Source organism: Palaemon carinicauda, chromosome 3, assembly GCF_036898095.1.
Source record: "Palaemon carinicauda isolate YSFRI2023 chromosome 3, ASM3689809v2, whole genome shotgun sequence".
Lineage (NCBI taxonomy): Eukaryota > Metazoa > Arthropoda > Malacostraca > Decapoda > Palaemonidae > Palaemon > Palaemon carinicauda.
In genome coordinates, this window is record NC_090727.1 from 44,149,799 (window position 1) to 44,173,227 (window position 23,429).

At 46.0% G+C, this 23,429-nt stretch overlaps 1 long non-coding RNA gene and 1 pseudogene across 1 annotated transcript in view; one reads left to right on the top strand and one right to left on the bottom strand.

Moving 5' to 3' along the window:
* LOC137638264 (uncharacterized) overlaps positions 1-23,429 on the top strand; it is a 466,810-nt gene that overhangs the window by 308,418 nt on the left and 134,963 nt on the right. The gene's annotated exons all lie outside the window — the stretch shown is intronic.
* LOC137638258 (ATP-dependent DNA helicase DDX11-like) overlaps positions 1-23,429 on the bottom strand; it is a 138,711-nt pseudogene that overhangs the window by 22,812 nt on the left and 92,470 nt on the right.

The following is a 23,429-nucleotide window of genomic DNA, read 5'->3' on the forward strand; positions in this document are numbered from 1 at the left end:
TAGTGAACGTCGGGTTGTAGTCGGCATTCAGACAATAGGCAGTTTGGGTGCTACCTCTGGCCACAGTCCGCAAACCACTACAACACATGTGACGGGGGTACTCCGACGGAGGACCTCGCACGTGGGGGAGTCCTGGACCGACGCTCTCGCGGGGTTTCACGTTGAAGGACGTGCATCGCCGTCCTGGGTCCATCATCTCTTCCGGAGGTTCTCGTATCTGCGGGCCTGCCCGTCGAGGAAAGCCGAGGGCCGCGCTCGTGACGAGCTAGGTGGCCTTTGGAGGTCAGGACTCGGCTGCCAAACCGAAGGGGCGACTCTCTCCGCTGGGCAGCTGAAGCCGGAACCTTCGCGGTTTAACGCCTGTCGACTAGAACCTGCCATGAGTCCCTCCGTCGGGTGCCACTGCTGCCGGAGGAGTATCTATCCGGGGAGCTCGTCCTCGGACGCCAACTTGAAGGGCCCGGCGCCGCAGCTAGCTCCAGCAGCCTGTCGCGGTGAACCATCACCCACTCACCATCCGGGGAGGCCCTTTCCTTCCACTTCCTCTTGGGGGATCCTGGGCGCTGACTCTCGTGGCGCGACCTCGAGCGGGAGCGAGAGCGAGACATCTTCTTGCGGGACTTCTCCCTTCGTCTCCTGAGCTTCCTCAGCGCCTCGTCCTCCGAAGAGCAGGAAAGCTCCTCCACTGAGGAGACCGACGACATATAGGCCCTCTTCGTAGACCTCGCCTCCCTCGCTGGTGTAGGAGGATTCCTGCGATGCTCCGTGGAAGACGACGCCTACAAAAACACCTCTGGGAAAACGGCCGACGGCACTGGGGGGGAGCGAGGAGGCTCTCCCGTGGGAGACCAGGTCCCGAAGTCTTCCTCCATCCTCATCGGAGACCTGAAGGGCGTCTTAGGGGGAACCCACGCAGTGGGGTCCGACGACGCGGAAAGCTCCTTCTCGACGTCGCCCTCGGCTGCTGAACCGCCTGAAAAACACGCCCAAGAGGCTGGAGAAGAATTAGTAACATTTTTCCCCCACATCGGGTCATCTGAGGAGACGTGACCTGCTGGCACCAGGCCACCGTCTCCCGAAAACACTCCAGCCTCTCCCTCAGGCCCCTCACTCGCCTGGAACGAATCCACAACACCACTGTCTTGAAGGTCAGACTCTTGGGGAAGGGCCGCGGGCATCTTCCCCGCAACGGACTTACCTCGTCCCCTACTCTGGGTAGGGGAGGTTGGAAGAGAAGCTCGGACCGACGAGACGCCAGGCGAAGCAAGGGAGGAAGGGACGCTCGGCTTCTTAGGCGACTTCTTCGTCGTCGCCTTCTTTTTGGTGCTATACCGCACCCACTGCACCTCATTCCACGACTCGCACTCCGGACACGTGGTGGAAGGGGAACACACGCTGCCCCTACATGAGGAACACAATGAGCGCGGGTCAACTCGTGTTTCGAGAAGAACGCTCCACACGATTTGCCGGCCATAGGCCCAGGACCACTGCGAGGATGCTCCATGATGTAGGAGAAGCACTACGAGACACAAGCACGCACAGGGAAAGCACAATGGGACCACGTGGGTACCGCGTGAGACACCAAGGGTCAGGGACACAAAGTCACACTGGGATTAGGAGAGCGGCAAGATGATATCACGACACGACCAGAGAACTTACTGGAGGTCGAGACCTGAGCAGGCATGCTCTCTGACCCGGGGTTAACCTCAGGGTGTGTATCACTCCGCCTGAGGTTACCCCTCATAGAAAATGGGTTTAGGGTAAACTACACAAAACTCTGGTCGGATGGGAGGAGATCCCAGATACTCTTAAGAAAGTAGTTCGAGGTAAGTACTTCGTGTTAGAACAAATGAGTTTTAAAGTGGTTTGGATACCTGGCAGGAGTAACCAAGGGGTATGGGAGAAATATCAAAGCAACAAAGAATACTAGGTATAAATAACAAAGGCTTTAGGACAACCTTACATGAAATGTAAACAGTGATTTATAGCAGGAACAATTTATTACTGAAATTTAACCACTTATAAATAATCTTAATGCCTGATGCTCATTTACTCTAAATATTAATAAAATGTAACTAATGAAGATGACCCAGTATTACTGTCCCACATACACAAATATGAAAAGTAGTTGAAAATTTAAGAAAAACTAAATTAGTGTATGTGCTTTGAAGTAGCATTACTGTAAAGCAAATTGGATTTATGTAATATGGGCATTTAGCCTGGAACTGGGACCTGTGAAGTCATTCAGCGGTTGCGTGCATCTATGGTACTTCATGAGGTAAAAGTTAGAAGAGGTTGGACAGAAAGATGGAAGAAAGGAAACAAGACAGGAGGTAAAGTAAAAATATATAAAGCAAGTGGAACTAGGGTCTGAAGTAGAGCTGCAAAGACCTTAAGTACGCCAACAGTGAACAACACGGGTGCAATGCTACTTCTTTACAGGGGTATCTAGAGTGTGAGAACAATCTACATAACTTGTGAAGTGAAACAAACCTATGTCGAATTGATCGTCTTATTGATTGATTGACAGCTTTAAAGCACAGATTCTCATAAAACACAGATCCAGGGGACTTCCCATCAGCTCCAGGAGACTGAAAAGAAATAAATGAAAAAGTTTCCTGTACTAATGTAGTAATTTGTGTTTTATTTGACATTCAAAATTTACACTTTCACCTAGTCAGATACCATATCGACAAGAAAAAAATACTAACCACATGCTTATTTAGGAATTGCATTTTCTCCTTCAGCTCTGGTGAATGGGTATTAGGATACGGAAGTCCAACCATAACTACACAACGGCCAAGAGCATCAATGAAGTTAATGCCCTCGCTCATCTTTCCACCTATCATGCGTAAAAATAATTATAGTTAAAAAAAATAAAGCTTTATAGTTTGGATATACAAAATACAGTACTATTTAATTTAATCAGTCTCAAACATAATTATAAATGCAAAAAGACTGCAAATAATAAAGTAAATTGGTTAAATGTGTATTGGTGACATTAAATTTAAAAAGCCATCTGAATGACCAGATTCATACGGGTAACACAAATGATTGCTGCTCATAATTGAACCTACCTGAGACAAATTACATTTAGAATAATTATAATCTAATCCTAACTTAGAGCACTGTATTGATTTATTTTTAAAAGAAAATGGAATTCAGATAAAAGCCCTTTACACAGATCAATAAATGAAGCCTGGTAATGTAATAAATGCTTAAAAAACTGAGCCAATGTGACCTCCATCTTTCAGCAACAGCTTGGCTTGTTTTTAATCTGCAATTTGGTGGCATGTACTTTGTCTTCTGAAACTAGATATTAAAGCTTTGGGGACAGCGATATGAATTGTAATTCATATAAAACATTTCCCTTTTCTTGTGTGGCATATCTATATACCAGGATCATTCCAGTGAGGTGATATATATTTCATGCATAACACTTTCCTTCTTTCATGCCATACAAAGATCAAGCATATCTATCATAATTTTTATCCAATTCAGTATAAAAAAATATAAACAAGGGAAAATATGAAATCAAACTACTTTATACAGGCAATGACAACTCCAAACTCACCTACAACACTGAAAAGAATGGCTCCTGTAAGACCTGTTGTATTGGATGCTGTTTGTCTGATAATTGTTGCATAATTATTCAAAACAGCATCTAGTTGATTGGACTTTTTGGGCTCACGGTAAACCTGTAATATTTACAATAGTATTAGGAAATTTAGTGGTCGTTAAAATACCTAATCTTAACAACTGTGAATAATGCTCTATTAAGAACCTTATACATTTTATGTGGCCATTTATATTTCCTATTAGTACTCCATCTGACAGTGGCACTACTGTCACTGCATCTAATAATCTTTCCAAAAATTCTAGCTTTTCTTCTGGTCTTCCTGAGTGTGATAAGTATGCTAAGAACACACATGTACATCTCTTCTCAAGATCATCTTAATCTTCATGATTCTTTCATCCATTCACCCAATCTCTATCAGAACTTCAGCCATTTCATCCTTGATCACCGTTCTCACCCAATTTTGTTTGTCTCACTTCCATTAAACTAGAATTTATGCTTCCTTATGTCACTACTGACAGTTTACAGACTGAACACGACAAACATTCACACTTCTAGTCTGACTGAATACAACAAATATTCACACTCCTAGTCAGACTGAACACAACAAATATTCACACTTCTAGTCAGTATTTCTACCATTCCCTTACTTTTCTTATATTTAAAGTTTTTACCTTTGGTGAGCATGCCTTATTTTCTTCTTACTTGGAGATTTTTTTGCACCTCTGCCTACTCAAGGACAGGAATTCATTTGATAAAATTTTAGTGGTTTCTTTTGGCAAATTCTATATACCCTTACTGATGAACTAAACCCACCTACTTCTGTCTGGGTTTAGGATTGGCTGTTTAATCATTAACTCATACTCAGTTCTATAACTAACAGGCTGATAAGAAAAGGGAACATTTAGTTAATATTCAGCATTATCTACTCTGTATAGAAAGATAAAATGTATTAAGTATATGCAAGACTAAATATTGTATGAGTATGCAAAATGAAAATGCCATAACTAGAGATATGAACTTTCACTCTACAGTATCAACAAATCCAAACTAGCACTGCTCTTTGTTTAAGCCTGATCTAGAATAAAAACCCAAAATTAGTTTCTTAATATCATTGCATACATTACCTTTTTCTTTCCTGAAAGCCTGTCTATGACACCTGCCTTCACAAAATAGTCAAAAACCTTTTGCTCATAGTCGTAAAATGGAAGGAAACAGACAATTCCTCCAGGTACAATTGCGCACAAATTCACTGGAACACGTCCAAGTTCATCAAGCTGTGTAAAGAAAATTTTTATCAGTTAATAAGAAACTAATAGCTTTTATAAATGCAAGGGCAGCTTAAACCAAAGACTTTCCAAAAAAAAAAAAACATTTACCAAGAATCGGTCGTCTTAAATTTAGTAGCTTCAAATCAGACTAGTCTACTCTATTATGAAATTATTCTATCAATCTATTTTCAGTATTGATGATAAAGACCAACAAATGCAGTCACAATAGTATTAAAATACCCTTCTATAAACTTTTCCAAATTTATTTTGATAATTTAAGAATCTTTTGAAAGACCAACGATGCCAATAACAGAATAATTGAATAAAAAGCTTACGAATCTTGCTACCACTAAACCTAGAAAACTGTTATAGCATGAATGGCTTAATTATCATCATCCCCACTGTAATCCATTATTTTTATTACTTACTAAGCTACAACCCTAGTTGGAAAAGCAGGATGCTTTAAGCCTACGGACTCCAACAGGGAAAATGGCCCAGTGAGGAAAGGAAACAATGAAATAAGAGAAGTAATTAACAATTAGGATAAAATATTTTAAGAACAGTTACATTAAAATAAATATTTCATATATAAACTATAAAAACTTTAACAAAACAAGAAAAGAAACGAGACAACCGTGTGCCCAAGTGTACCCTCAAAAAAGAGAAATCTAACCCAACACAGTGGAAGGCCATAGTCTTCTCTGGATTTTCCCCTGAATGAAAAGTTACTTCTTCTTTAAGTTTAGCCTTTCAAGTAAAAGTGGTTAATAAGAAGCTGAATATATTGCCCCATAAGAGGGACAAGTAAGTGACCACATTTATCACAACAACTGTTCAAATCACACTGCTCTTCTCAACACGATACAAAGAGAATTCAGATCTTTATCACCTAGCAATGATTGATTGATTGATTGATTTAAAGTTTTCAGGCAATGAATCCCTTAAATAATTCACACAATACTGCATAGGAAATCTGACAGAAGACATCCATATTAATTTGCAGCTAAATAACATAATAAAAAAAAAACATCTGCATTTGCTGTAGAAGTGCATGTGCATTTAATACAGAATCAATAAGAAGACTGAAAACAACGCGTTGATATGATATCCAAGCACTCACATTTTCAAACATTGCCATATAATCTCCACACTCCTATAGAGGGGCAATACTATTACGGAAAGAAAAAGGAGATGTTTTTGATATCAACGTTGAAATTTAACCCGCTTCGAGAAGGAAATAATATGAAAGCCATGGGAGAGTCATAGAAATAGTGTACTAATATATATCTAGTACTTACCACTTTTGGTTTTCCTCTGTTTTGATATGTAAAATCTAAGACGGTATTTGTGGGGCCATTTGAAAGGGCTACGGGCATAATCTGATCGCCAGGAACCACATGACCACATGAGAACTCACGAACTCGTTCAGGATCTGCACCAGCTGAGAGATACAGCTGGTTTCGAAACTCGCTCATCAGATGCATTGTTCCTCCTGCAACGATTATAGATCTGTAAATAGGAAATAAAAAGATGTTAAAAATGATATTTTCAATTTAAAATAAATTTTTGAATATACTTACCCGGTGAATATATATGTAGCTTACGTCTCCGACGGTCGACAGATTCCAAAAACTCGCGAGCGATCGCCATGGTGGTTGCGGGGTGTGAACAACAGCGCCAACTATCGGCCAGATACCGCATATATTTCCCCAGGAATTCAGTTCTTCTCAGTCCGTAGGGTCTCTATCGGGGAGGAAGGGGGGGCCTTTAATTATATATATTCACCGGGTAAGTATATTCAAAAATTTATTTCAAATTGAAAATATCATTTTTAAATATTTAACTTAGCCGGTGAATATATACGTAGCTGATTCACACCCAAGGTGGAGGGTAGAGACCAGTATTAAAACATTAAAGGAATATACGCTCAAGAGTTTTTGACAATTATTCAAAAAACAAACTTAAGTATAGGTACCTGATAAGGAAGCTGACTCTGATGATTACTCTGCCTCATTAGTCCGCTATCCTCACGAAGCCCAGCGATCCACTCAGGATGCTGAAAGACTTCCAGGAGCTGTTATAATCAGGGTAAACACCCCTACAACAGGACCTCATCAATACCCTTAATCTGGGCGCTCTCAAGAAACAATATTTTGACCACCCGCCAAATCAAAAGATTGCGGAAGACTTCTTAGTCTCCACATACAACCTAAAAAAAAAGATTAAAAATTTCAAGAGAAGATAAAAGGATAATGGGATTAAGGGAATGTAGTGGTAAAACCTTCACCCACTACTGCACTCGCTGCTACGAATGGTCCTAACGTGTAGCAGTCCTCACAAAAGAGTTGTGGACATCTTTCAAATAATATGAAGCGAACACAGATTTGCTCCTCCAAAAGGTTGCGTCCATAATGCTTCTAAGGGATCTATTTTGTTTGAACGCTACTGAAGTTGCTACCGCTCTAACTTCATGAGTCTTAACTTTAAGCAAATTTAGATCATTCTCACTTAAATGAGAGTGAGCCTCTCTAATCAAAAGTCTAATAAAATAAGACAACGCATTCTTCGACATAGGTAAAGAGGGCTTTTTAACCGAACACCATAAAGCCTCTGAATTACCTCGCAGCGGTTTGGTTCTATTTAAATAAAATCTTAGAGCTCTAACTGGGCACAGAACTCTTTCAACTTCATTCCCAACAATTTCAGATAGACTGGGAAGATCAAACGATTTAGGCCATGGACGAGATGGTAGTTCATTTTTGGCTAAAAAACCAAGCTGAAGCGAGCATACTGCTTTATTAGCGGAGAAGCCGATATTCTTGCTGAAAGCATGTATCTCACTAACTCTTTTTGCAGAAGCCAAGCTCATTGAAAAAAGAGCTTTGAGCGTAAGATCCTTAAGTGAGGCTGAATTCAACGGTTCAAACCTGTCTGACATAAGGAACTGAAGGACCACGTCCAAGTTCCAAGCGGGAGTAGAAGTATGACGCTCCTTGGAAGTCTCGAAAGACTTGAGAAGGTCTTGAAGATCTTTGTTATTAGACAGATCCAAATTTCTATGCCTAAAAACTGAAGCTAACATGCTTCTGTAGCCTTTTATGGTAGATGCAGAAAGAGAGCGACCATTTCTCAGATAAAGTAGAAAGTCTGCAATCTGCGCTATAGTGGTACTGGAAGAGGAAATAGAGGAGGACTTGCACCAGTCTCTAAATACCTCCCATTTAGATTGATAGATCCTGATGGTAGAGGATCTTCTAGTCCTCGCGATTGCTCTAGCTGCCTCCTTCGAAAACCCTCGAGCTCTAAAGAGTCTTTCGATAGTCTGAAGGCAGTTAGACGAAGCGCGGGGAGGCTTTGATGTAACCTTTTTACATGAGGCTGACGCAGGAGATCCATCCGTAACGGTAAACTTCTTGGGATGTCTACCAGCCATAGAAGTACCTCTCTGAACCATTCTCTCGAAGGCCAGAGGGGAGCAACCAACGTCAACCTGGTCCCTTCGTGAGAGGCGAACTTCTGAATCATCCTGTTTAGGATCTTGAACGGTGGGAAGGCATAGATGTCTAGGTGAGACCAGTCCAGCAGGAAAGCGTCTATGTGGGCCGCCTCTGGATCTGGAACTGGAGAGCAGTAAGTCGGGAGCCTCTTTGTCAGAGAAGTCGCGAAGAGATCTATGGTGGGTCGACCCCATGTCACCCATAGTTTCTCGCACACAACCTTGTGTAACGTCCACTCCGTGGAGATAACTTGTCCTCTTCTGCTGAGGCAGTCCGCTAAGACATTCATCTCTCCTTGCACGAATCTCGTCAAAAGAGAGATGTTTTGAGCTTTTGACCAAGTGAGAAGGTCCCTTGCGGTGACGAAAAGGGAGTGGGAGTGAGTGCCTCCTTGTTTCGAGATGTATGCCAAGGCCGTGGTATTGTCTGCATTCACCTCCACCACTTTGTTCCGAACCAGACTCTCGAAACCCCTTAAAGCAAGATGGACTGCCAAAAGTTCTTTGCAGTTTATGTGAAGACTCTTTTGGTCTGTGGACCAAAGACCTGAGCATTCCAGATTGTCCAGTGTCGCTCCCCAACCAAAATCCGATGCGTCTGAAAACAACACATGGTTTGGGTTCTTGACCGCAAGTTCTCGAAGTCTGATGTTGCTGTCACACCAAGCTAGACATGTCCTGACTGAGTCTGAGATCGGAATAGAGATCGTCTCTAAGCCCTTCTCCTTGTTCCAATGGTGGTTTAAGTGAAACTGGAGAGGGCGAAGGTTGAGTCTCCCCAGAGAGATAAACTGTTCCAGCGATGAAAGAGTTCCCACGAGGCTCATCCAAACTCTCACAGAGCAACTGCTTTTCTCTTGCAAGTGACGGACTTTGAGCAGAGCTTGCTCCATTCTTGTGGGAGACAGAAAAGCCCGAAAAACTCGACTCTGTATCTCCATCCCCAAATAAAGAATTGTCTGGGATGGAGTCAGTTGCGACTTTTCTATGTTCACTAGGAGACCTAACTCTTTGGTCAGGTCCAACGTCCATTTGAGGTCCTCCAGACAGCGATGAAGGGACAACGCCCTGAGTAACCAGTCGTCCAAATAAAGGGAGGCTCTGATCCCTGACAAATGTAGAAAACTTGCTACATTTCGCATGAGCCTTGTAAAAATGAGAGGAGCAGGGCTGAGGCCGAAGCACAGTGCTCGGAACTGATACACTACCTTCCTGTACACAAACCTCAGGTAATGTTAAGAGTTTGGGTGAATCGGAATGTGGAAGTATGCATCCTGCAGGTCGAGAGAGACCATCCAGTCGCCTTCTCTCACAGCTGCTAAAACAGATTTGGTAGTGTCCATTGTGAATTTTGTTTTTACAACAAACACATTGAGAGCACTTACATCTAACACTGGCCTCCAACCTCCTGTGTTCTTCGGAACCAGGAAGAGACGGTTGTAAAAGCCTGGGGATTGAAGGTCCGAGACTTTCACCACCGCCCCCTTTTCCAACAACAGAGATACTTGATGTCGCAAAGCCTGTCTCTTTGTCTCCTCTCGATACCTGGGAGAGAGGTCTATCGGAAAATTTACAAGCGGAGGTCTTTGTACAAAAGGTATTTTGTAACCCTCCTTCAGTAACATAACTGACTCCCGGTCTGCACCCCTCTTCTCCCAGGCCTGCCAGAAGTTCGTCAATCTGGCCCCTACCGCTGTCTGAGGTCGTGGACAGTCAGACTCTGCCATGTGAGGATCTGGATCCTCTTTTCTTACCTCGTTTGTTATCCGGACGAGAGTTTCCCCTGCTGGGGGCTCTGCCACGAAATGGAGGAATAAATCTTGCAGCTGCGTGCCAAAATTGGGTTTGGCGGCATAAGAAGCAGGTAAAACCTTGCGCGCAGTCTTGGCCACCAAATCGTGCGTGTCCTTTAGAGCAAGAGATGACGCGATATCTTTAATAAGATGTTGAGGGAACAGAGTAGTAGATAAGGGAGCAAAAAGAAGTTCTGACTTCTGACAAGGGGTAACCCCTACAGAAAGAAAAGAACACAAGGAATCTCTTTTCTTAAGAACTCCTGCTGTGAACGTAGCCGCCAGTTTATTGGAGCCATCCCTTATGGCCTTGTTCATGCATGACATTATTTGAATAGTAACATCATTGTCCGATGGAAAGACCTTCTTACTCAAGGCTCCCAGGGACCAATCCAAAAAATTAAAAACCTCGAACGCAGGAAAAACTCCTTTAAGGAGATGATCCAGTTATGAGGATGACCAGAAAATCTTCGAGCGTCTCATGGCTAGACGACAAGAAGAGTCTACTAGGCTTGAGAAGTCTCCCTGGGCAGAGGCAGGAACTCCCAAGCCGAGAACTTCTCCTATGTCATACCAGACGCTCGCGCGAGAGGCCAATTTAAAAGGGGGAAAGGCAAAGGAAGACTTTCCTAAACTTCTTCTGGTTTCCAACCAGTTTCCCAGCAATCGCATGGCTCTCTTAGAAGAGCGAGAGAGAACCAACTTCGTAAACGAAGGAGTCGAAGAAGCCATGCCTAGAGTAAATTCAGACGGCGGCGAATGTGGAGCAGCAGTTACAAAATGATCAGGAAAAACATCCCTAAAGATATTCATAATCTTTTTAAAGTCAAGGGATTGTTGGACAACCCTAGGCTCCTCCTCTTCTGACTGAATCCCCAAAGGAATATTAGCTGAAAAGGGATCATCAACTTCTTCATCAGAAGGCACATCGTCTGACAAAGGTAAAGTCTTGTGAGACGGAGAAAAGTGAGAATGACGAGACGGTAAAGCCTGACAGGCTACATCAACTTGAAAATGAGCCGCAGTTAAAGTCGAGGGGACGACGTCACGTCGAGACTGCGAAGACTGATGTTATATCACACGACGAGCTTGACGTGACTGACGTTCGTCACGTAGGGACAGAGGCGACTGTTGTTTTATGTCAAAACGAGACTGCGGAGACTGACGTTCGACGTCACGTTGGGTCAACGGAGTCAGCCGTTGAACGTCACGTCGGGGCTGCGGCGACTGCAGCTCAACGTCACATCGTGACTGCGGAAACTGAAGTTCAAAGTCTCGGGACTGACATGACTGACGGGAAATACGTTCTGAATCACGTTTGACCACAAAGCTGACATTAGGGATAACGTCAGAGCGACGAGACAAATCTCGCTTAGGAGGTTGAAGACCTGAATCACGTTTGCCAGTACCGTGACGAACCGCAAGTAAAGGATCCTTACGCACGGGAACATGATCGTAAACTTCCATTAAGGAGGAAAGTTTTAACTGCATATCTTGCAAGACGCTTAACTTAGGGTCAAAAGCGCTCGAAACAGATCGTGAAGTCGGTAACGTCTGTGCATGCACGTCATCGCAATGAACGGGACTCTCAAACTCAACGTCACGTTTGCGCTTAATAGGAGAGTTATCCTCCGATGAAGGAATACGGTCGGGGCTGTCCCAATGACTACAGCCAGGATGTTGGACCTGTCCTGAAGGGACTAACTTTCGCTTCAACGGTCTCGAAACCTTACGCCAAGGCTTTTTAAGAAACGAGTCATCGGATGACGAGGAGAACTTCGTCTCTCCTGTCTTATGGTAAGGACGTGCTTGAAGAGCAACGTCTGATACCTTTGAGGGAACGTCTGTTCGTTGGTTAAAGCCTCTCGCTCCCTTAGGTCCTACGACATTCCTTCTCCCTGGGGTAGGGGAGCCTGAAAGAGGTCTCGGACTAGGCAAGCGACAAGCACGAACAGACGAATCCTCCGGCAAAACACTAAACACATTTGTTGCACTTTTCACTTTATCACTTTGACCCTTCAAAATCTTTACGTCGGACATAAGTTGATTCCTGTCCGAGGCCAGCGATTCGACCTTCTCACCCAACGCTTGAATAGCCATTAACATATCTCTCATAGAAGGTTCATTAGTGCCAATAGGGGGTTCTGAAACTACCACTACAGGAGGAGGAATAGGTTCAGGGGCATGGGAAGAGGAAAATTCTTGAGATCTAGAAGAGCTTCTTCTAACCCTATCTCTTTCGAGTTTCCAAGTATATTTATCATACTCCAACCACTCGAATTCAGACAAAACAATACATTCCTCACATCGATCCCCTAATTGACAAGGTTTACCCCGGCAATTAATACAAATAGAATGAGGATCGATGGAAGCTTTAGGAAGACGTTTATTACAGTCTTTCGAACATTTACGATAGACAGGAGAAGGGTCAGCCATTGTGAAAATTTCAAAGAAAGTCCAAAAATAAAGCCAAGTTCAGTAACAATAATCAAAAAAATAATTCAAGAGTTTTATCGAAGATAAACCAACACAGCGAAAGCAATAAAACCATGAACAAGTACTTCACCAATCAGTTGAAAACTTTGAGGTTAAGCGCGAGCGGAACCAATGCTGTCATTACAACCGACAGAGAAGAACTGAATTCCTGGGGAAATATATGCGGTATCTGGCCGATAGTCGGCGCTGTTGTTCACACCCCGCAACCATCATGGCGATCGCTCGCGAGTTTTTGGAATCTGTCGACCGTTGGAGACGTAAGCTACATATATATTCACCGGCAAAGTTAAATATTTAAAAACTACTTTTATTCTTCATAGCAACACACTTGGTACTATGAATATTTTTATCCTGCAAAAAGGCTAATTATTGGATATCAATGCCAAACTAATGAAGCTCTTTATAATGATAATGAATGTAGAAGCAATGTTGATTTTCAATCTAAAATAATCAAAATAAGTTTTAGTTTGGGACATGAGTTAAATGAGAAAATATAAATCTAACTTTAAAATAAGCTGATTTTTCCATACAAAATCCCTTTTATATGCTTTAAGGTAATCTCGAAAACAGCCTCAATCACAGGATTCTGCAGAGGTATGTACAGCACAACAGATACATGAAAAGTAAGCGTTGACTGCTGGGACATGTGCCGGGCTACTATCATTTTTCTTTTGTCTATCTAACAAAAGGCTGAAGTGTCAACGGATTTCCCAACCATGATGAAGTACTGGTTTAGTGATGAAACAAATATTCATTAAGCCTATAAAAATTCCTTACAACAGTACTGAAATGAAAATAAAGTACCCTTGAAACCACTTTCATATTTCACAGAACTAAACCACAGCTTTACAAGTGTATCTTTACTAATCCCATTGCTCAATAGCTTGTATGAATAGCAATTAAGTTTTTACTTTTAAGGGGTCAGTTATTTTCTCTTGACTGCAATTTATCATAGAAGGTTAATTCATCATTTCTGAAAACATCCCAGAAGGACCAACTCAATTAATGGATTTGAAGAGTTACAAATAATTACTTTCCTTAAAATCATATTCTTGTATAAACTGTACAAACATAATCAACAGTAGAACAAAAGAATACACTTCAATGCTGTGTTACTGACTACACAATGCAATGCAAAATAGTACCTGCACTCTCTCACAATATCGTGGAACTGAGAAGCTGGATTCAATAACAAATACTTGACTGATGACGTTCTATTTGTTGCCCCAACTGACACAACGACACGACCCTCTTCACTTGAGTGTAAAAGGGCACGCAAAAGTTCCGTTACTTGCATCAGTGGAGAACCCATTACGGCTTCTTCTTCTGGAGGTTCTGACTCCCGTTCATTAACATTACTTACAGGTATGATATTTTCTGAAAAATATTGTATGTTAAGCTTTTCCAGAGTTTGTCACTTCCCTCTTGATTGAAAATTTAAGAAACTTAAGGGCTTCCCACTAAAGGAAGTTATTCCATGAGCCCACTAAAACCAGCTTTTTAAAGGGTATAACTTTAATTCAGATGTAACATCAAAACAATTACATAAATAAAAACTCCACCAGCTTGCCTTAAAAACAACCAACAATTTAGCCTTAACATGAGGTAACATAAATTCAATGATTGAAAAAAGAACCAAGAATTCTTAACACTTTCTCATGAAAAAAACCGTTGTTAAGTTAAAATATAAGTCATTTAATAATGTATGAGTAAATTCCCTTTTCCAAGTAGTTAATGTGCTAAATATAAAAGAAAAACATTAGAGTAAATGAAGTAATAACTATAGATATAGCACCTCTCAACAATTAACACAGAACATCAGTGAATAATGACAATACCACCCCCAAATGAACAGCTAAACTTTCTTAAGACAGTTGTACTATTAAGAAAACCTACTGTATATAAATACAGAATATTGTTAGTAAAGGAATCCTCTGCATTTCAACACTATATGGTATTGCACTTACAAAAAAAAAATGTCAAAATGTATGCATAAAAAATAAACAGGCAAAATGAACTACATAATAGAAAAACCATATGTGGAAAAAATGACAAATTCGTAGATAATTTGTATTTTTCCTAACTATACAAACCTTAGCTATTTACATGGGGTGATTGCTTCAGCACAGCCGATGACGAGCCATAAAGTTTTGACGAGGGTTTCCTACCCCACCGCTAGTTAGAGGGGGGGGGGTAGGGAGGGGTAACTAGCTACCCCTCCCCCTCACACACACCGGAGAATACTCCACTTAACTTAGAGGTAGGACTTATCTTGGGGGACAGGGCTGGCGGGCACATAACTGTAAATAGCTAAGGTTTGTATAGTTAGGAAAAATACAAATTATCTACAAATTTGTCATTTGTTCCGTAACTGGAATACAAACCACGCTATTTACATGGGGTGACTTAACCCTTAGGAAGGGTGGTAAGTCCCGGCCATACTGGCTTTGGCTTGCCCGGGGATTCCATATTCGAGCGATCAAGTACTCGGACAATAGGGAATCCCTGCTCCTCGCTGGCGGTTGTGAAACTGCCGCGGCCTACGTAAGGTGTGTGCGAAGGTGAAAAGTGACTTGTCCCAGGCAGTTGCCCTGGAGTCCCTCAGAAGGGAATCCAGGCTAGGACTCTCCCAATACCACCTCGTCAGGGTATGGGGACATGACAGTATTAAACCTAATACTAGGAACACAAGGAAGCATGGTCTACCTGCAGTGGTTTGAGGTCAGCTGTGCAGAGAACCCAGGATGCTGCTTTCTCCGTGGGAGGAGAGGATGAAGAAAAGAATAAGGGCCAGACAGATCTTTTCATTCTTGCAGACTAACACCAGGTAACAATGCCCTCAACCTTCTGCTACTTGTCCATCAAGGAGCTTGAGGTTTAGACCAGCTGTTGTGAAGCCACCACAGGGCCGATAGAAACATATCGAGCATCCTGTGGGTCATGTCTTGCAGGTAAAGGCCTGAGAAGAAGGTCTGAAGCTTCAACATCCCCGCTTGTAGGACCTGCGTCACTGAAAGATGCTCCATGAAGGGCAGGGACGTGTCTAAGCCCCTGACACCATGGGCTCTACGGCGATGCGACGGAGAAGGGTCAGGATTCAAGAAAGGGTGTAGCATCCTGCGAATCCAGGCCGAGACGGTACTCCTGGAGACCCTTCTCCTCGTTACCCAGGATCCACGAACGAGGCTTGGACCTGGAGACGAACTGCAGCTGTTCTCTGAAGACACCAGCTCGGACTCCCTACCGGCAAGGTAGGAGATGGTCTGAGTCATCTGCTACAGGACGGAGACTCGAGCCCTGGAAGGAGTCGAAACAGGTCCAGCACTCCCGGATTCTGAGTCTCGGCAACAAACCTCAGGGACGAGCCTGAATGTTGCCTCCCCCTAACCCCTTGAATGGGCGAAGTCGTAAGAGAGACCATGTGACTCGCTTGGCTGAAGATAGGCTAGCAGGAACACTGTCTACCCAGAAAGGTGGTGGTCTGGGGACTTACGTAGTGGTTCGTCAGGGGGTCTCTTTCGAGACTCGAGGACTCGAACCACGTTCCAAGGAGGAGGTCTCGCCTTCGACTGAGGGCAGGAGAGGGCAAGGCTTCGCATGCGAAGGAAGAGTTCCAGCGGGGGGAGAAATGTTTGTCCCTAGAGCCAGGAGGCAAGACTTACGGCTGAGGGATAGCCTTTCACAGTCGAAACTGAAAAGGCACATTTATCCCGCAATCCCACTAGGGGCTCCGCCATTGCTGGATGCGGCATCGTGTGGAGGGATGCCCTCTCCCCGACACCGGCCACAGAAACTCGCCCTATCGCCTGGGAGACTACTGCGGAAGACTTGCGCAGTTGTCCAGGTCTTCTTTTCGCCACTTGTTGCGAAAATCCTCTCTCTTTGAGGAGATGCTGGATAGACTCCCGGCGGGAAGTGGAGCAAGCTACGGAGACAACACGTCGATGGTATCCCACCGTTGCTGGAAGGCATCCTACCAGAGAGCCTTGGGAACCGTGACCGGGGAGCAGCACAGCGGGAGCTTGCAGCTCAGTGCTGTAGCGAACCAGTCCACCGAGGGAGCCCCACCGAGGCAGGACTTGTAGGCTACTTGAAGATCCAAAGACCACTCGGAATGAGGTGTCCGTGACACACTGCTCAGAATATCGGCGAGCCCATTCCTTTGCCCGGAATCCAGCGAGCTGCTAAGGAGACCGAGGGGGACTCGGACCATCCCGGTGTCTCTACTGCAGGATGGGAGGGTTGTACTGAAAAGTACCTCCTTGTCCAGGCCAGAAAACCATCACTGTGGTGTTGTTGATCCTCATAACCTCAGAGTAGTCCGCCAGGCTAGGTGGAGCTACTGAAGTGCCAGAAACACGGTTTCCGTCTCTAGTAGGACTAGAGGAGGTTCTTCCTGGTTCTGACCACCGGCCTGAGGACCCGTGGATCAGAACATGGGCCCCCCCCCCTTTCCTTTGACGTCCGAAGACAGCATCAAGTTTGGGGGAAGGACGAGAAGGACCACTCCCTATTGTAGGCCCTCGTCTGTTTCTCACCCCTATGGGCTCGTCTGTACCGGTTGTCCCCTAGGGGTCTCGGCGTCTGGGGAGACGTGCCCCCGACTCCCCCGCGCCCCGAGTCGCCACTGGAGAGAACTCATCCTGGGGCGACTATAGAAACCAGACGGGCCAGGGAGGAGAGACGTAACAACCCTGGGTTGGAGGGTCTTCTCGTGTGAGGAAAGGTCTCGCGACCTTCCTCTGCCTTGGTACCCTGATGTGAAGGGAAGGCTACAGGAGATAGGAGCCTAAGACCAGGCTCGGTATACCAGACTCTGAGAGGGCTGCGGGGAGGACTCCTCGAGGACCACCATGATCTTTAGAACTTGGTAAAGTCCGAGGAGCTTGCCCGATGACGAAGAAGGGATGCCTTCGAGTCTGCCAGGATCGGCCCGTCAGCCGGGAAACGGAGTGGCCGGATGCCGATGCTGAGAACCCGTGAAGAGATCCGAGAGGAAGTATCGGAGAACTGTTGAGATGCCGTGGAGAGGCCGAAGCACAGCCCTCGAACTGGTATATCCGCCTTCCAGGCGGACTCCAAGTACTTCCTTGAAGAAGGGTGAACCGGGACCGGAAGTACGAGTCCTACCGGACTAGAGTACATATGAAGTCTTGTGGTCTCACCGCAAAGCTGACCGCGTCCGCTGTTGCAATGCTGAACGGAGACTGTTTGACAACCCTGTACAGAGTCGAGAAGGGAAGGAGACGATTAAGGAGGCCTCAGAACCCGTTGGCCCCCTCATGGAGGGAGCGTGTCTCCGACATGGACTGGACTTCCGCCCGGAGGGCCCGTCCCCTCACCAATCCCTACCCAGGGAGGAGGGAGGGGCTCGAAACCAACCGGGACTGTTGAAGGAGACAAGCTCGGAGAGCTGGCCCTCGGCCTAGTCTCTGGCGCTCTCCATTCCCTGAGACCAGGGCAAGCTGCGCTGGCGTAAGGGAGTCCTTGGGTGAGTAGAACTCGGTCCAGGACCGTATCCTTCCCTTACCGAAGAGGAATCTCTGAATCTAGGATCCCCTTGAAGTTTCTCCTGAGGGACAGAACCTGCCAGATACGCCAGTTCCGACCCCTGGAGCTCCTCCTCCTGATGGACTGGCAGCAATGTCTCCCATCCCCGGAGGCTCTTCCTGGGGAGACTCATAGACATGCCCCAAGGGTCCAACTGGATCCTGTCAGATCCTTTCGGAAAACAGGGCCTTAGGATCCCTCCTAGGAGGGAAACAGGACCCCAGCGATGAAGGACGTAGGCTTCGCCCCCTCCGCACGATAGAACTCTCAGGAAGAGGCGGGGATTCTCCCAACGGAGTGAAGGGGGAGAGGACCGGGTCTTCCGACCCTCCTGGGGATGGGTAGTGCTCATCCGCAGGGGAGGGGAGATTAAGTTCGAGGAGGGCTCATAGCCTGCGTAAGGATTCGCGAAGGGACAGGATAGTCCTTGGGGAAGACACTATGCCAGAGACTCCTCTCACCCCCTTCAGGGGGAGAGGAAGCTGCTACTGATTAGTGACCCCAGTCAGAAGGCACAGGCTCATCGCCTGCTTGAACGTTCTGACGACAGCATCCCACCAGTGATGCCGACCAACCCCCGTGCTGACAGAGAGTCCCTCTGGAGGGAAGAGAATCGTTCGATCCTCTGGGGGAGATGACACTTGAGGGTTAGCCTGTAGAGAACCTGCAAAGAAGGGAGAAGAGACCTTTGACCTGACCGGAAACCTCCCCCCCTTCCGGAGAGGGGGCTGCTCTGCGCTGCGGGGGAGGGAAACGCGGAGGTGGCCTGACCGCCATAAGCCCTAATGTGAACAGGGCGCAGTCGCGTCGGAGAACGGTGCGCCGATCACGCAGACGATCGCGCGAAAAGCACAGATCTGGGTAGCGCTTGAATAAAGCATGCGTAGCAGTATAATCGCGCCCGCATGCCCGCGTACCAGAGTGAGCGTGGGCGTATCGGTGTCCGCGTGAACGATCCCCGCGCTTCCGCGCGTATGCAGATCGCTGGCGTATGAGTGTGAAAGATTGTGGGCGATAGAGAGGGAAACCATCCCACGCGCGAACGATTTCGGCGAAAAAAGATCGCCAGTGCTAGCGCCGTCGGCTATTGCGTGTGGGAAACCATCCCACGCGCGGAAGAATAACGCTGACGATCTTCGGCGCTTACGCGAGTAAGAAGATCGTCGGCACTAGCACGAGAGAAGACAGTAGGACAGTGAGCGGGAAACCCTGGTGCCCGCATGCGTACAGACGCTCCCCAAGATACGAACATCCGTGTTACGAACATCCGGAGATACGAACACAAATTGACGGAAGTCCAAACATGTTCGTAAACATCCGTAGATTTCATCGCAAGTTTAAATTCTCTCTCTCTCTCTCTCTCTCTCTCTCTCTCTCTCTCTCTCTCTCTCTCTCTCTCTCTCTCTCTCTCTCTCTCTCCATATTTTGATTTTTAATGCAGTTAAATCTTCATATTTCTTTGAAAATTATTAAAAAATTCTTTATATCCTTATTCGATGTTTCGATTATGGGAATAGTAACAGATCGGAAGAAAATCACTTGATTTGCCTCTCGCCTTCCGCCAGAAGAAATATAACATCAGACTTTTTTTTTCTTAACTTTACGGTAAGTTGTACTAATCTCATAACTAATGATACAGACCACTAAAACACTTGATATCATTACTCGGTGTTTTGATTATGGGAATGCTGTAATAAGATTACTCGGCAACATAATGAAAGGAAATCATTCAGTTTGTCAGCGCGCTTCCGCCAAATATATGACGTCAAAAGATACGTGACGTATACTCTACAAAGAATGATTCCGTCGATCAAAATTAAAATAAAACAATTCAGTAAACTAACCTTCTGCATTTTATTTAACATTATCAAAACAACCACGAAGCAGTTAAATGCACAGTACTGTTACATACAGAAAATACAGTACGGTACAAGTCAGCTGATTTTATCAGCGTGTGAAAAGGTAAACATTACAGTACAGTACATGATGCAAATGGCCGCTTGTTTACGTAAGTTTCTAGCAAAAAAAAAAATGGGTAATGGAACAATAAAATAGCTTTCAGTGCATTTATTTAATAAGGAATTAATGTACAGTACTGTACTAAATGTACAGTACACTATATTTACTACGATTTTACTTTAAGTCGGCTGATTCAGAAATGCAGTGCATATGTATGGCCGATTGTTTGTGCAAGTTTCTATTATGTAGTGTGTAGTACAGGTTAATAAAAACAACTTACTGTACTGAACTTTACAGTATTATACAGACTACTGTAATATGATAAAGTAAAATATTTGTAATAACCTATTTTATATGAAATGGGGCTATTTGTTGACCTCTACGGCTGAAAATCGTAGACATCTGAGTCAGGTTACGCCTACCCTAGACCAAAATTTAACACTAACGACTTACGAACAATCCAGCTTACGAACAGACTCTCGGTCCCTATTGTGTTCGTAAGTTAGGGACTGCATGTATACTGTAATCTCCAACTATGAAAGACGATCGTCGGCGATTCGCACCCGCACAGACGATCTTCGACGCTCACGCGCGTGCGAAGATTGTCAGCGCTCGCGCGAGAGAAGATAGTCTGCGATCACAAGCAGGAAAAACCTCTGTGCCCGTGCGCAGACGATCTACGACGATCGCGAGCGGGAAACCGCGAGCAGACGATCCGTGCGATGGATGCGTGAGCCTCAAATGGTTGCGCAAGGGAATCCATCCCGCGAAGGGAACGATCTCCGGCGCTTACGCGAACTGTGAAGATCGTCGGCGCTCGCGCGCCTAGCGCCGAATCCGAAGATCGGCGGCTAACGGCCATCGACGATCGCGTGCGGAGAACCGTGCGCGGATGGCCTCGTTGCCGTGCGCGGGAAACCATCCCGCGCACAGAACGATCATCTGAGCTTATGCATACTAAGGTGCTTGCGCGCTTAGCGCCGGATCTCAAGATCGCCAGCTAACGGCCGTCGATGATCGCGTGCGAACGGCCTCGTTGTCGCGCGCGGGAAACCATCCCGCACACAGACCAAGCCTCGGCGCTTAAGCGCACTAAGAAAACCGTAAGCGCTAGCGCGCTTAGCGCTGGATCCGAAGATCACAGGCTAATGACCGTTGCCGGGTTAGCGATCTTCGACGATCGCGCGCGGGAACCTGTCCCGTGCGCGGGCGATCTACAGCATTAACGCGTTGGCGCGTAACAGAAGATCGTCGGCTAACGATCCTAGACGATTGTGAGATCGCGCGAGGGAACCCATCCCGCGCGCGGGCGATCATCAATACTTACGAGTTAGCGCGTATCAGAAGATCGTCGGCTAACAATCCTCGACGATCGCGGGATCGCGCGCGGGAAACCATCCCGTACGCAGGCGATCTACAGCATTTACGCGTTGGCGCGTAACAGAAGATCGTCGGCCAACGATCCTCGACGATCGCGGGATCGCATGGAAAACCATCCCGCACGCGGGCGATCTACAGCATTTACACGTTGGCGCGTAACAGAAGATCGTCGGCCAATGATCCTAGACGATCACGAGATCGCACGCGGGAAACCATCCCGCGCGAGGGCGATCTTCAGAGCTTACGCGTTAGCGCGTATCACGCGGGGGGTCTTCAGCGCTTATGCGCGAGTGAAGAACGCAGGCCCCTGTGTAACAGGAGATCGTCGGCTAACTCGTAAATCAGGAACTGGGATGTGTCCCTAAAAGGGAGGGCATCCCCTGAAGAGAACCAGGAGGTCTACTTCAGAGCCAACGATCAACAGAGGGACTGCTAAATACTCCGAGGAGTGGTCTCTGTGAGGTACCTTTCCCGCGAACGGGAGAGGTGTCCTTCGTAGAAGAGACTTAGAGACACCGTAGGCTGAAACGCTAGTGAGCGCCAGTGCGCTATCTCAGGAACCCCAACGATGTGCGCAAATACGCAGGGAACGTTGGTAGCAGCCTAACTGAATACTGGAACAGGGTGTCTCTGAAGGAAGACTCAGGAACAGCAGGAACAGCAGTCGAGCGCTAGCGCGTAAGGGAACGTTGGCGCGCAGGTGATACCTGGCACATAACCCTTTTACCCCCAGGCTATTTGGAAATTTCCAACCCTTAACCTCCATCGGGTCATTTTTTTACCAGCACATTTTGCAGTGTATCTTTTAAATTGCTCTAATAGCCTTAATTTTTGTCATAGAGAGGTCAGGTTGGTCTCATTCTCTTGGAAAATGCCTGAATTTTCTCAAAAAATTATCAAAAATATGAAAAAAATTTTAAAGCATTTTTTTGCAAGGACGTACCGGTACGTCCATGGTGGTAAAGGGATGGCTTTTGTGAAACGTACCAGTACGTCCTTTGGGGGTAAAAGGGTTAAGGGACTTACTCAAGGTGTGAGAAAGTCTCTCCTGCCCCGAAGGGAGGAGCCCGTTAGATAACGGGGGCGTGGGCGCCCAAGGCGCGTCTGCAGTCAAGAACGGATACAGCAGGCCACAGGTACACTGAGGATTAGTTGCAAGACCCCGAAGGGTCAACGCAACGAGAAACCGAAGTTTCTCCGTCACTAATCACCGAAGTGTAGAAGTGACTAAAGTTACGAGAGCCTGAGGGAACTGCGTAACTAGAGCTCCGAGACCCCGAAGGGTCAGGGAAAAAGAGAAAACGAAGTTTCCTTGTCACTAAACACCGAAGTGCTAGTGACTGAACAGCAAGCTGTTGTCAACAGGAACAATCCTCCGAAGAGGAGTCTCTATGAGTGGCCTCTCTCGCGAGAGGTGAGCACTTCGTAGAAGAGACTGGTGATGGAGCCCCGAAAGGCCCTGAGATCAGCAGACGTAACAGGAACAATCCTCCGAAGAGGAGCCTTAGTGCGGCCTTACTCACGAACGAGAGAGGGCCAGACTGATCCTGTAGCTGCTCAGCCCCTTGAGCGTAGCTACAGAAGCGACCGCTCAGCCCCGAGAGCATAGTCGCTAGTACCATGGTCTAGCCTTGCAACCGCTCAGCCCCTTCAGCAAGTCACAAGGGCAGCCGCTCAGCCCCCAGAGCATAACCGCCTAAAGACCAAGGAAAGTAAAAAGGGAAGTTAACTAACTACCCTGGAGGCGAACCTCCTTATCGTTCTAGGATGCAATGAAGAGCTGGCAGTAGTCACGGGGGAACTTCTAAGAGAAGGGAAAGCCCCTGACGAACGCCTTGTGAGACGGCGGCGAAGCCGACTCCCTAAGATAAACAGGACAGCTCTGCTTCGAAGGCACACAACAGGCA